Here is a 15299-nt window from a genome sequence, read left to right as displayed (position 1 = left end):
TGACTGTATAGAGTTTCTCCATCTTCAGCTGCAAAAAATATAATCAATCTAATTTCAGTATTGACCATCTGGTGATGTCTATGTGTAGAGTCATCTCTGATGTTGGAAGAGGGTGTTTGCTATGACCAGTGTGTTCTTTTGGCCTAACTCTGTTAGCCTTTGCCCTGCTTCATTTCATCCTCCAAGGCCAAACTTGCCTGTTACTCCAGGTATCTCTTGACTTCCGACTTTTGCATTCCAGTCCCCTATGATGAAAAGGACATCTTTTTTGGGTGTTAGTTCTAGGAGGTCTTGTATGTCTTCATAGACCTAAACCAATCAACTCCAGCTTCTTCAGCATTAGTGGCTGGGACATAGATTTGGATTACTGTGATACTGAAAATGGTTTGACTTGGAAATGAACAGAGGTCATTCTGTCATTTTTGAGATTGTACCCAAGTACTACATTTCAGACTCTTGTTGACTATGAGGGCTACTCCATTTCTTCTAAGAGATTCTTGCCCACAGTAGTAGATATAATGGTCATCTGAATTAAATTCACCTGTTTCAGTCCATTTTAGCTCACTGATTCTGAAAATGTCAATATTCACTCTTGTCATCTCCTGTTTGACCACTTCCAGTTTACCCTAATTCATGGACTTAACATTCCAGTTTCCTATGAAATATTGTCCTTTAAAGCATCAGACTTTACTTTCACCATGAGACACATCCACAACCAACATTGTTTCTGCTTTGACTCAGCCTCTTCTTTCTTTCTGTAGCTATTTCTCCACTCTTCTCCAGTAGTATATCGAGCACCTATCAACCTATGGAGTTCATCTTTCAGTGTCATATATTTTTGCCTTTTCATACTGTTCATGGGGTTCTCAAGGTAAGAATGCTGAAGTGGTTTGCCATTTCCTTCTCCAATGGACCACATTTTGTCTGAACTCTCCACCACGACCTATCATATCAGTCTAGAGTGGCCTCATATGGCATGGCTCACAGTTTCATTTAGACAGTGTTGTGATCCATGTGATCAGTTTGGTTACTTTTCTGTGATTGTGTTTTCTACTCTATCTGCCCTCTGATACATGAGGATAAGAGGCTTTTGGAAGCTTCCTGGTGGTAGGTACTGGCTATGTAAAACTGGGTCTTTCTCTGGTGGGCAGGCCTATGGTCAGTAAATCTTTGATCTAATTTTCTGCTAATGGGTGGGGCTGTGTTCCCTCCCTGTAGTTTGGCCTTAGGCCAAACTATGGTAGGGGTACTGGCGGTCATGGGGACCTCCTTCGGAAGGACTTATGCCACCACACCACAGTTCCCAGGACTGCTGTAGTCAGTGCCCCGACCCCGTGGCAGGCCACTGTTGACCCACACCTCCGCCGGAGACTCCCAGATACTCAAAGGCGAGTTTGGCTCAGCCTCTTGTGGGGTCACTGTTCCTTTCTCTTGGGTCCTGGTGCACACAAGGTTTAGTTGTGCCCTTGAAAAGTCTGTTTCCCTGGGGGTTCTCAGTCCTTTGGCTGGATCCCCAGGTTGGGAAGTCTGTTGTGGACCCTAGAATTTTTGTAACAGTGTGAGAACTTCTTTGGTATAAGTGTTCTCCAGTTTGTGGCTTGTCTGCTCAGAGGCCCTACGGTGCGGGGTAATGGCGACCTCCTGCACGAGGACTCATGCCCCATGCTGCACCGCCCAGGTCTGCTGCAGCCAGAGCCCCTGCCCTGGCGGCAGGTCACTGCTGACCTGTGCCCCCACAAGAGACACTCAAACACTCAAAGGCAGGTCTGGCTCAGTCTCTTGTAGGGGTCACTGGTCCCTTCCCTCACTTGTGGTACACACAAGGTTTTGTTTGTGCCCTCTGAGCATCTTTGGCGGGTCTGAGATTTGATTTTAAACACGATTGTGCCTCTCCTACCGTCTTGTTGGGGCTTCTCCTTTGCCCTTGGACACAGGGTATCTTTTTTTGGTGGGATCCAGAATTCTCCTGTTGATGGTTGCTCAGGAGCTAGTTGCTATTTTGGTGTTTTCACAGGAGAAAATGAGCATTCGTCCTGCTACTCTGCCATCAGTGCTGCCTTCCATTACCCATAGGAAGTAACAAAATCTAAGATACACATAACTTAAATAATGGGTAAATTCAGATACTAATAATGGGTAAAGAAGGCAGTGGCACCCCACTCCAGTACTCTTGCCTGGAAAATCCCATGGACGGAGGAGCCTGGTAGGCTGCAGTCCATAGGGTTGCTAAGAGTCGGACACGACTGAGCGACTTCACTTTCACTTTTCATTTTCATGCATTGGAGAAGGAAATGGCAACCCACTCCAGCGTTCTTGCCTGGAGAATCCCAGGGCTGGGGGAGCCTGGTGGGCTGCCGTCTATGGGGTTGCACAGAGTCAGACACGACTGAAGTGACTTAGCAGTAGCAGCAACAATAAGTAATGTTTGTCATGCTTAACTACAGAACTAAGGACTTGACTTGTATTATCTCACTAAAACTGGCAGATTCCCACAAAACATGGTTCCAAAGAAGCATGGCCTAGGTGGAGTTCCCTGAGAAATAGGCTTTGAGGTAGAGGTTTGGGGCAGGAGGCTGACAGGAGAGAGCTCGCAAGAACAACACTTGTAAGGAATGACAGACATGGGACCCAGCAAGGGAGAAGTGCCAATACAATCCACCCACAAAAGTCTCGGGTGACCCCACAGCTCTAAAGCTCTGAGGCTGAGATAGCCTTTCAGGGACATCCCCAATGGAGGCAAGGGGACTGGGACTTATACCCCTGCAACAACTAGTTGCCAGCTTTAGGCTGCTCTCAGGGAGGGGACATGGCTGGAGAGAGACAGCACACTTCAGCTAAGGGCAATGCCCAGGGAGAGACACGGTGAGCTGTCAGCAGCCATGCTCCTGGTAGCTGACGGAAGGAGTGTTTTGGTCCTCACGTGGGGATGTGGAGGCACACCATAGTATTCACTCCAGGAAGAGGAAAAAGAAGAAACTCAATTTATTGATAGCCCACCTTGATACCAGGCACTGTGTGGGAGCACTTTCTTTATAGTCTTCAATCCTGCTCTGTAGGCATCAGTGACTTACTCCAGCCTCTGGCGAGATTTCAAGATTCCCTCCTTCCTCTAAACTAGTGGTTCTCAACTCGAGGTGATGCTGATCCCCAGTGGATGTTGCCAGAGAAATGTCTAGAGACACTTTTCCTTTGTTACAACTGGGAATGGGGTGCTATGGGCCTAAGTAGAGGTTAGGGATACTGCAAAACATCCTACAATGCACAAAAAGCTTCCACAACGAAGAATTTCCAGCCCAAATGTCCATCATTTGAATATCTCTTCCATCAGAAGAATTGCTGTTGTTGTTGTTCAGTGACTAAGTCATGTCCAACTCTTTGTGACCCCATAGACTGAAGCATCGGAGAAGGCAACGGCAACCCACTCCAGTACTCTTGCCTGGAAAATCCCATGGATGGAGGAGCCTGATAGGCTGCAGTCCATGGGGTCGCTAAGAGTCAGACACGACTGAGTGACTTCACTTTCACTTTTCACTTTCATGCATTGGAGAAGGAAATGGCAGCCCACTCCAGTGTTCTTGCCTGGAGAATCCCAGGGACGGCAGAGCCTGGTGGGCTGCCGTCTATGGGGTCACACACAGTTGGACATGACTGAAGCGACTTAGCAACAGCAGCAGCAGACTGAAACATGCCAGGCTTCCCTGTCCTTCACTATCTCCCAGAGCTTGCTCAAACTCATGTCCATTGAGTCAATAACGCCATCCATCCAGTTCATCCTATGTTGCCCCCTTCTTCTCCTGCCCTTGATCTTTCCCAGTATCAGTGTATTTTCCAGTGAGTCAGCTCTTTGCATCAGGTGGCCAAAGTATTGGAGCTTCAGCTTCAGCATCAGTCGTTCCAATAAATATTCAGGGTTGATTTCCTTTAGGATAGACTGGTTTGATCTCCTTGCTGTCCAAGGGCCTCTCAAGAGTCTTCTCAAGCACCATAACTGTAGAGCATCAATTGTCACTGATGTCACATTACAGATGAAAATAACTAAGACATAGAAAGGTTAAACCACCTATTCATGGCCACACAGCTATTAATGGCAGGGCTGAGATTTATAACTAGGTTTGTGTGGTTACAAAATGCATGCTCATTTGTTTGAGAAATATATGTACTCTTTGAAATTAATCAGATGTAAAGTGCACATCTTCCTATACATCCCTTGAGACTCTGAGACATAAGCTGGGCTGGACCCAGTTTCTTAAGCTTTCTGTTATTTTCTTATTTTAAGTGTAAGAACTCTGAGCTTTCTGATTTCTAAGAGAAGGCTAGAAATGAAAGACAGGCTGGGTGATTTATATAAAGTGATAATGTGAGCCCATCTCCTTGCAGCCATCATTTTAGTCTGCAATAAAAATGACTGGTTTGACACCCTCCACTTCCTGAATATCCAGAAGGCCTAACTGCTTGGACTCTCAGACATAAAGTTCTCTGTTAATGGACCTGTCAATTTCTTAAAGTGAGCAGTTTTTCATAACACTCCATAAAAACAGAAAAAAAATAAAATTAAAAAAGAACATAGCATTTAACATGAAAATACAGGCATCATTTATTGAATGTGAGCTAAAAGCAACAGAAAAAGAACCTGAAGGAGAAACAGTGGCTGGTGATGGAGAACGAAAAATTGCCTAAGAACAGGATTCTTTACCTACCAAACAGGACCCCTATTTTTGGCAACTTGAAAAAAAACAAACCAGACATTCATTAAGTATTAAACTTAAAAGTAAAAAGCCCTATGTTCCTCTAATAACAATTTAGTATCCTTGTTATGATAGATTTACTAACCTCAATTTAGACTCTCAGAGATCAGATTCATGTTCCATAAAACATACAGAGAATACATTATTGAGCAAATATATAGTAATAGATGACATAAATATCTATGCCCTATTAAATTTTCAGTTATAAACTATGTTCTTTTCTTGAGCCATTTTAATTCATGAAAGTATTTACAAGTTTACAGACACCAAGGAACAAACCGCTATACTGTATTAAGCAAATGTTTTTTTTCCAAATATGGAAGTCATGAGAACAGAATACATCTAGTGATCAACGTATAAAGACTATTTCAAGGCTTCATTAATGGCAGCTGTTCATGAGATATTTGGAAGTCTTCAATGATCTTTATTAATCCTCTATAAATGTAGCTAATTTATGAAGGCCATCCCCCTTTACATTGCTCTATTATCATCTGCCCCAAAGTTTATCATCTGTTCAAATATAATTTAGACAATATGTTCCCCTACAGAGAAAAATCTGAGAATGTAGAAACTGACCTCAGCATGATAGGTTTCTCTGTTTTTTTAGAGATGGCATAACATATTATTTAGCACTGGAATTTGAGTCAGTAAAGATGAGTTAGGGTCTCATTCCACCGCAATCAAGCTTGTAAACTTGGGCAAATAGTTGAACCTCACCTGTCTACTTCTTATATGGAAATGAATCTGCTAATCTCTTTCCTACCAACCTCTAAAGGTTGTTGTGAAGACACATGACATAGTTATGTGAAAATATCTTGAATACTGAACAAAGGTAAATGAGGTTTCTCATCAAAATGAGAAACAATTATGATTGTGGAGAACATTCTGATAAGAAACAGTGACCAAGTGCAAATATATTCACTTGGGGATGCTAGATCTGGAAATCCTAAGGTAGAAGGGGTTTGGGAATCCTTTATCCCCTTCAAGTGTTGCAAACCATCTTCATTACTGATTTACTCCTTTCTTTATCCCTCGCTACATATAGGTATCATGATTGACTCATGATAGTAGGGCATTCAGTTAAATTTGAAGATCTTATAAGCAATGCTTTACTTTTCACCATAAGTATACCCCAAATTCCGTGGACAGAGGAGCCTGACGGCTACAAACCATGGGGTCACAGAGTCGGACATGACTGAGCTACTGACACTTTCACTTTTTATGCACTAAATAATGCACTGAACATACTTATACTAAAAAATTTATTCATTATTTACCTGACATTCATATTTAACTGGGCATCCTGATTCTGCCTGGTTTGGTTTGGTTGCGGGTCTAAATCCAGCAATTCTTTGAGAATTCTTTCTCCCTTCCCCAAGCATGACAAACCACCTTGAATATTGAGAGTATTCACTTCCTGTTTTATCCCTTTCTTTGTTCATCTCAAATATTAAGGAATTCCAGTTTCACCATCTCTTCTCACCATTCTTTTCAGGTATCCTAGCACCTACACTATCATAAACCAATAGAACATTATTATTCTCCAATATACAGTTGACTCTTGAACCATGTGGGCTCAAACTACATGAGTTCATTTATACACAGATTTTTTTTTTTATAATAGTGAATACTACAGTACTCCATGATCTGAGGTTAACTGAATCCATGGATGAAAAGTTTCCAATTTGGAGGAACCATAGATAGGGAGGGCTGACTCCCAAGTTATACTTGAATTTTCAACTGCATGGAGGCACAGCACCCTAACCTCCAGGCTTCTCAAGGGTCAACAGTATTCAACTGTGCATGTTTCTTCCCAACCAATACATGAATTTAACTGAGGGAAGAGACATTCATTTTTATCAACCAATACCTAGTACATAGTAGGGTAAATCAGAAAGTGTTTGATGAATTGAAGACCACAGTTTCCTTTGCATTCCATGCTCTCACCATGGAAAGTCTTGTTCATGTCTGCCGCTTAAATGATCAAGAACCAATGGACAAGTTAACAAAGCATGTCTCTGGTCTGGCCTTATCTAGTGATCTCCAGATCCATGTTTTACAATAAACTATGAGCTGTCTCCAACTGGTTTCCCATAAACACCTCAAATGCAACCTGTCCCAGACTGACCATATTCTTTCCCTCCACTCCCCCTGAAAGCTATTTTTCTCTTGACATGGTATCCGGTAACCCAGGCTAGAAAACCAGAGTCCTTCTAGACTACTTCCTCTCCCTCACCTTTCCCATCACTAAGCAAGCACTTTACATCAACAACATTTTTGAGAAGCTTTTGAAAGGAGAGTTCTGATTCTGTTAGTGTGGCCAGGGAGTGCGTATTTCCTGAAAGAGGTCCATTTGATTCAGTGGTATTTAGGGCCCAGAATCCTATGTTGTGCTGTGCTTAGTCACTCAGTCATGTCCGACTCTGTGCAACCCCATGGACCATAGTCTGCCAGTTTCCTCCCTCCATGGGATTCTCCAGGCAAGAATACTGGAATGGGTAGCCGTTCCCTTCTCAGAGGATCTTCCCAACCTAGGAATCAAACCTGGGTCTCCTGCATTGCAGGCAGATTCTTTATCAGCTGAGCTACCAGGGAAGCCCTCCAGAGTCCTACAGAACATAGAAAAACACCTAGAAATAGCCTTTCTGTACAGACCTACTAACTAATTCAACTAAAAACATGGATATGACCCCCATCTGTTTTGTATTTATAATTTGAGAGCCTTATTAACATTTGACTTAAAATACTATTTTCATTTATGTATGGGAATTTTTAGTGGGCTTTGTCTTCCTAGGTGTTATTTGGGATAACTCCTCCTACACAGAGTTCAAGAATATGTTTATCATTTTATAATGAAATTTGTTATAAAATGTATAATATAAAAATGAATGCTCTAAGTAGCACTTGCTTGGTAAAGTATTAATTTTATTACAAGTCTTCTCACCCAAACTCTGAAAGCATCATCAATTAGAAATGAAAGGAATAGAGAAAATAAAGATTTTGAATTATTTACAGTTGTTCACACACACACACATTAGGATAGATCACCAGCTGGGGATTTACAGATGCCCAACTCACCTGTAATTTTTCTTGGAAAAAGCTTCAAGTCCAGAATATGCTTAAAACTCAGAATGGAGCTTAACTGTAAATATTCAAAAACACTCCCAATTTGCTATCCTTCTAGAGAGCAAACCATTTACCTCCATTCTGCATCCTTGCATATAGAAATGGCAACTCTGAAAAAAATCTTACCATCAGTGGAAAAAAATGTTTTTTTCTAAACTTTTTTAAATAAATGGTTTGCCCAAGGGTAAGACCTTTTATACCATCTTAGCCGAGAGCAAATTTCCCTAGACAAATTGGCTGGCTGCTTCTTGAATTCTTCTCAGCTAAAATTGAGGCACTCCTATTATTGATATTATCTGGCCACACTTTTTTCCCCTTTAACCCACATATTTTTGCTACACTGGAAGAAAATTAGACTATATTAGGTTGTGTACAACACACATCTTCAAAACATTCACCCTGTCAAAATAATTTCTTAATTAGTGGTACAACATACTTTTCCAAGACAGAGCTTGTCAGAAAAACATCCTGCAGTAGAGAGCTTAAGTGAATTCATTCTCTGGATTTTAATAAGACTACATTTCACCTCCTAGATGGAGGGGGAATAAAGTAAATTTGTCTGGCAATTCTTTGCTTCCTTGGAGACCCACTCCAGAAAAAAAAAAAAAAAGTTTCAGCTACTTTTATAGAGAAATCCCTTACATTTTTAAGAAAATAAAAAATTCACTAGGTTATATAAGTTGAGTTGGTGACAAACCTTATAGAATAAGGTATATAGAGAAAAATTAAAACTTCCTTCTCAAAAATAATATCCATCCACGAGTTTGTATAAAATGAACTAATTACATACAAGGATCCAATTAAAGAACACACCATGCTGTACCTGAAACCGATGTAAAATATTTTACCACTCAGTCTGTAAGCCCTTTGAAGACATTTCTTTATTCATATCATGTAAACATAAGTATGGGCTTCCCAGATGGCTCAGTGGTAAAGAATCCACCTGCCAATGGAGGAGATGTGGGTTTGATCCCTGAGTCAGGAAGACCCCCTGGAGGAGGAAATAGCAACCCACTTCAGTATTCTTGCCTGGATAATCCCATGGACATAGGAGCCTGGAGGGCTACAGGACCTGGGGTCCTAAAGAGTGGGACATGACTGAGCATGCATGCTAAGCATAAATATATCAAAGTGCTTCAGGTTTAGAAAACAGAAGATTTGGATTTTCAACCTCGTGGTGTCATGACATTTCTGAGTGATAATAAGAAAGCCAGTTAACTTCTCCAAACTCCCTTTTATTTAATGTCTATAATAGGGAGATAAGAAGTGCACCCTACTGGATTCATGGGATTATTATGAGGAATAAATGTTGTCATGACGGGGCCATACTTAGAAAATAAAAGCAATGTCCATCAGCTGCCATTTACCTATTAGGTGTCTACTCCAGGTAAGACACTATTTGAGATACTCCTCATAAATGGAGGATGAGCAAAAATTTCTTACTCAGAGCTTTTAAATGAGGAAATCCAGACTCCAAGAGGTTAAGCAACTTGCCCTGCATCAAACGTCTATGAAGTAGTAGAGCTGAGACGGGAACTTAAGTCTGTGGGACCCACACCTGGCACTGCCCCTTTCTGTCCTTCCTCACTCCCTGCTCCTTCTCTTACCCCCAAAAGTTGTGGTGTGGCCTTTGGTAAAGGATAGAGAAAAGAGTCTGGGACTGAGTCCCTAACTCGCACACAAGTGGTGAGCACCATGTCTTGCTCCTGAAAAATCAGCCCCTTGGAACAGCAGTACAAAGACCAAACTGGAGTGGGGTTGGGGCTGGGCTACTCAATCCTACTTCAAAAGAAAGTGGTAAAAGGGGACCCTCAGGGTTCAGTCTCAGGGTTTCCAAAAGCTACAGTTGGCACAGTTAGAGGCAGTTCTGACAGGTACCCCAAAGGATACCCAGAAGGGTAGGGTGTAGATCCTGCTCTCACAGAGGGCATAAAAGCAAAAATAAACATGTGAGAAAGTGGCAATACATGATCAAACTGTTCACAATGAGCAGTGAAGAAGACATCACAAGCCCCTATGTAAAGAACTGTCATTCGTGTGGCTTAGATAATAAAGTGCGGTGAGAAAGCACGGGGGAGAGGTCTTTTAGCCCAAAAGGGTCAGGAAATGCTTTAAGGAGGAGAGCAAATGAATCCTTTATGCATTTCAGGTATTTTCATTTTCTCCCACCCTAAGCTGAATATTTATTCCTCACTCCTTGTAGTATCTTCTAAAACACACCTATTGTCAGAGCTCTTTGTTCTATGTGTAAAGGAGCTATATGACCACATCAGGGCCAGCATATCATTAATGTGCCCACTTCGTTAGGGAACCCAGACCACAAGGAACTGAGCAGACCACTGGAAAATTGATGGGAAAGTAGAGAGAAGACTTCCTGGGTGGAAGAAAACAGTATGTGCAGGAGCAAAGAAGATAAGGGTAACGTGCTGATAGGAGATGGAATGCAAGGTCATCTGGCAGGAAGAGAAGTTGCAGAGAGGACTGCTGGATGCTGAGATTGGCCTAGTGAGTTAGAAGCCCCTGGGGTCAGGCTAAGGAGTAAGAATTTCATCACATGGGCAATGAGGTGACACTGAAGTTAGGAATTCAGCCTGGCTGGAGACAACTTTCCCTAAATAAATTTAGGGAAAGTGTTCATTTGGTTCACTGAGTTGTGTCTGACTCTTTGTGACCCCATGGACTATACAGTCCAGGGAATTCTCCAGGCCATAATACTGGAGTGGGTAGCCTTTCCCTTCTCCAGGGGATCTCCCCAACCCAGGGATTGAACCCAGGTCTCCTCCATTGCAGGCAGATTCTTTCCCAACTGAGCTATGAGGGAAGCCCTCATTTGGTTCAGAAGACAGTAAAGAACAACAGCTCAGAGATAGTTAAGCATCTAGGCAATGGGTATACATAGGTAAGGGACTGGTGTAAATAACTGGATTTGATGAATGACTGGCTACAGGGGAAGTACAAAGAGTGATGAAAATATTATTCATTCATTTGACAAGTATTAATTGAGTACCCTCTATATACTTGGAAGTACCTCTATTTTCCTTGAAAGAAAAGCTATGACAAACCTAGACAGTGTATTAAAAGCAGAGACATAATTTTCCACCAAAGGTCTGTCTATTCAAAGCTATGGTTCTTCCAGTGGTCATGTATGGATGTGAGAGTTGGGCCATAAAGAAAACAGAGCGCCGAAGAATTGATGCTTTTGAACTGTGGTGTTGGAGAAGACTCTTGAGAGTCCCTTGGACTGCAACGAGGTCAAACCAGTCCATCCTAAGGGAAATCAGTCCTAAATATTCACTGGAAGGACTGATGCTGAAGCTGAAGCTCCAATTCTTTGGCCACCTGATGGGAAGAACTGACTCTTCGGAAAAGACCCTGATGCTGGGAAAGATTGAAGGCAGGAGGAGAAGGGGACAACAGAGGATGAGATGGTTGGATGGCATCACTGACTCAATGGACATGAGTTTGAGCAAGCTCCAGGATTTGGTGATGGACAGGGAAGCCTGGTGTGCTGCAGTCCATGGGGTTGCAAAGAGTAGGGCACAACTAAGCGACTGAACTGAACTGAACCCTCTATGTACTTGCCATTGTTCTAGATATTTGGGGTTTGTTAATGGAAAAAAAAATACACAAAGATCCGTGTCTTTGCAAACCTATAGATAGTAGAGCAGAGATAGAAAGAGTTAACAATGGATATAACCAATAAGTGTATAAGATGCTAGAAGTTGATTGATGCCAAGTAGGCTAAGAGGGGTTGGGAGTGCCAGGAGTAGGGCAGGACCAGTTTCAGGGAGAAGGTGGCGTTTGAGTGAGCAAAGATCTGAGAATGAGGCAGACAGCCATGAAGATACCATCAACTGGCGGGAACATGCAGTGCTCCTAAGAGCCTAAGGTGGGAGAATTTCTGTTAAGCTCAAGAACTATCAAGGAGGCAGTGTACCTGCAGAAGGAAGAATGAGGAGGAGGGTAAGACGGGATGAAGAAATGAGCAGTGGGAAGGGTATGCATCACGTAACGCCTTACAGGCTGTTATAAGGACTCTGGCTTTTCCTCTGTGTGAGATGTGCTCCACTGAAGGGTTTTGAGAAGAGGAGTGACATGATCTGATGTACGTTTTAAAAGGATTGTTCCAGCTGCTATATTGAGAAGGATCTGCAGGGGGCAAGTGCAAAAGGAGCAGGACCAGGTAGGAGATCTTGGCAGTAATTCATGCGAGAGGGGATGGAGGCTCACAGCAGAAAGGCAGTAGTGGAAATGGTGAGAAGTGGTAGAATCTAGATACACTTCTTATACTAAGACTAACAAGATACATTCTGAATTGAATTTAGAAGAGAGAGAAAGGAGTGAGCAATGGACACATTAAGAGTGAGGTGTCTGTATCTCCAATTGGAAATTTCCAGAAGTCAGCTGCATTGGAGATATATTTGGGAATTTTTGGTGCTTATTTGGTACTTAAGGGGCTTCCCAGGTGGCACTAGTGGTAAAGAACCTGCGTGCCAATGCAGGAGATGTAAGAGACACAAGTTCTATCCCTGGGTCAGGAAGATCCCCCAGAGAAGGGCATGGCAACCCACCCCATCTTGCCTGAAGAATCCCACAGACAGAGGAGCCTGGCAGGCTGTGGCCTATAGGATTGCAAAGAGTCGGACAGGCCTGAAGCAACTTAGCACGCACGCACGCACACACACACACACACACGCTTGGTACTTAAAATCATAAGACAGAATAGGAAAGGGGTGAAGATAAAGGGAGGAGGACTAACACCTGAGTCTTAATCTACTCCAACACGAAACAAGAAATGATAAGGAACCAGCACAGGTGGCTGAAGTGGAACAGTCAGTGAAATTAGAAACCAAGTGAAAAAATATATATATCAGAGAGGGTAATCAGCCATGCCAAATGCATGGATGTGCTAATCAAGGTGAGGGTTAAGAATTGATCACTGGCTTTATTTATCTGGGAGTCATGGGTGCAGTCTTAGAGGACTTAATCAGACAGGCTAAAGGAGCCTGTTTTAAGCAAAAGCAGGACAATGTTAAGAACCTAGTTTCAGATGATTTTCCTTCCCCATTTTTTCATATGTAGGAAGAGGACTGAAACTCTCAACTTTGTCACTTCCTGGGGGTTGACCAAAATGTTAGTCCAGACCAAACTGAGGCACTTCCAGACAAGTGGAACCCCACGAGAGACATCCTGCAGGATCCTACTGACCCATTCCATGGCATTTATCTGTATTTATTGATTCATTCTTTGATAGCCCCCAAAAAATGTTACATATTCTGTCCTTATACATTTCATTCTCTGTAAATGATCCAATTTAAGTCCCCAAACAAACTTACAGGCAGTTAGTGTATGCCTGAACTTTCCCCAGTCCATAGTCAATTATACTCAAGTTGACATATCCATTGACAGCTGTCCATGACAACACTTTATCAAGGGACATCAGGCATTCATTCATTTCACAGATATGTATGTAGAGCCCACTTGGGAGCAGTCCATTTGTTAGGCCCTGGGGAAATAACCATGGACCAGGTACAGATGTGGTCCTCAGCAAGTACAGTTGATGGTGTGGTGTATTACAGTGAAGCAACTGAATCCCAGAGTTAAGATGGAGGACTTTCAGAGAATGATGGGAGCACTATGAGATGGTAGGTATGTACAGGGGAGTTAGGAACATTAAAATGAAAAATGCATCAAAATTTTACAAACTCACATGACATATTTTCAGGTGCCTCCTGAAAAGTGAATCTGAGTAATTCTATGAATTTAGAGAAATTCAATGCAACTAGATGGTTTGCAAATTTGCCCCCATAGAGGGCAAGGAGAGACCGAAGAAGAGGCAGGTTAGTAGGTGGCAGTTTTGATAAATAAGGGAACTTATGAAGCCTGTCTTGGGCAGCCACAAGATCACCACACCTGCCCACCAGGATCTTAACCTTGATGCCTTATCTGGGTTCAGTTATCTTTACCATCCAGACGGTCACAACACCTTACTTCCTCGATTGCATCCTTGGAAAAGTTCCCACTTGGAACAGTGGGAGAGGTGGGAGAATGTACATTCCAAGGACATGGAAGGGAGTAGGAGCCTCTGACCGCCCAGGTCCAACTCACAGGCCAGCCAGTGGTGTGCCCTCTTGACGACCTCCTCCAACACTACTACTAAGTATGCTTTATGACTTCATTGATCATTGACTGACTCTTTTACTGAGGTTACTATGCACGGAGGACTCCATTGTGGCTCAGATGGTTAAGAATTTGCTTGCAATGCAGGAGACCTGGGTTTGATCCCTGGATCAGGAAGATCCCCAGGAGAAGGGAATGGTTACCCACTGCAGTATTCTTGACTGGGATATCCCATGGACAGAGGAGCCTGGTGGGCTATAGTCCATGGGGTCGCAAAGAGTCAGACACAACTGAGCAACTAACACACACACACACACACACACACACACATACATGTTACATGGCCAGACTGGTGCACCGGGAATACAAAGATGAAGAGGGTGGAATTCCCACCTTCAACATCACCATTTCTACTCCTCTTCACAGGCCCATCTTCATACCATGGAGAGTGTCCATCTCTGTATTCTCTCACAGATGCTACAGGGAATAAAAAGGAAACAGGTGGAAATCAACAATCTCCTCTTCCCATCTTCACTTTTCAAAATCCTACTCACCCTCCAAAGGTCAAATCAAATGCCACCTCTTTAATGAAGTCTCACCTACTAACTCTGAGATGACCTTTACCTTACATAAGCCGAATCTCCTTGCATAGGGCTTCATATGACCTTTAGTGCATGAACTCTAATATTATATGCTTAGTATACATTTGTATATTCCTAGTTAAATTCCAAGTTAATTGAGGTCAACTTTCTGATTTACTTTTACCTCTGGCAAAGACTCAGTTAGAGTATGTATATATTAGATGGTCAATGAACATTTATTGAAAGAATGAACAAAAACATGTTACTCAAGGTCTTCCAACTGTTTCTTCTCTCATCCTCTTCATTTCTTATTACTAGAAAATAACAAGATTTCAAAATGTTTTATACATTACCTATTTGTTTATCTGACTATTGAAGTAATATATACATTGGAGAAAAAGGAAAATATAAAAAAAGAACTAAAATACTCAGAATTCCAGAATACAGCCACTGCTTAACATCTTAGTGTATTTTTTCAGTATATACATATTGAGGTGCCAAACAAAACTGCCATCATGCTCTTTCCAAAGTTTTCTATTTTAGCTCAGAGATGAGGTTACCACAAGAATGTCAATGCCAAGAAATTTCAGGCTGAAATAACACAAGTTAGAAGAGCAGGCTGTCCTACAAGATCCTCTGATTAAACTGGAGAATGTAATTCCATTCACTAATTCTACAATCTACCAGTGTAGTGGTATCTCTTGAGAACTCAGGGTGAGATTATGAA

The 15299-nt window shown here is 42.3% G+C and overlaps 1 long non-coding RNA gene across 6 annotated transcripts in view; it reads right to left on the bottom strand.

The window, feature by feature from the left end:
* Positions 1 to 15299, bottom strand: part of LOC133256207 (uncharacterized) — a 288817-nt gene that overhangs the window by 76844 nt on the left and 196674 nt on the right. The window contains exon 6 of one of the 6 annotated variants that reach the window (XR_009739130.1): positions 12712 to 14468. The exons of the other annotated variants lie outside the window; for them this stretch is intronic. This is a non-coding gene — a long non-coding RNA (uncharacterized LOC133256207). Of the gene's footprint in view, positions 1 to 12711; positions 14469 to 15299 lie in introns of those variants that run through there. 6 annotated transcript variants of the gene reach the window in all.

This window comes from Bos javanicus, chromosome 10, assembly GCF_032452875.1.
Source record: "Bos javanicus breed banteng chromosome 10, ARS-OSU_banteng_1.0, whole genome shotgun sequence".
In the NCBI taxonomy this organism is placed as follows: domain Eukaryota; kingdom Metazoa; phylum Chordata; class Mammalia; order Artiodactyla; family Bovidae; genus Bos; species Bos javanicus.
The sequence above is the reverse complement of the archived record's forward strand: the minus strand, read 5'-3'. Positions and strand labels throughout refer to the sequence as shown.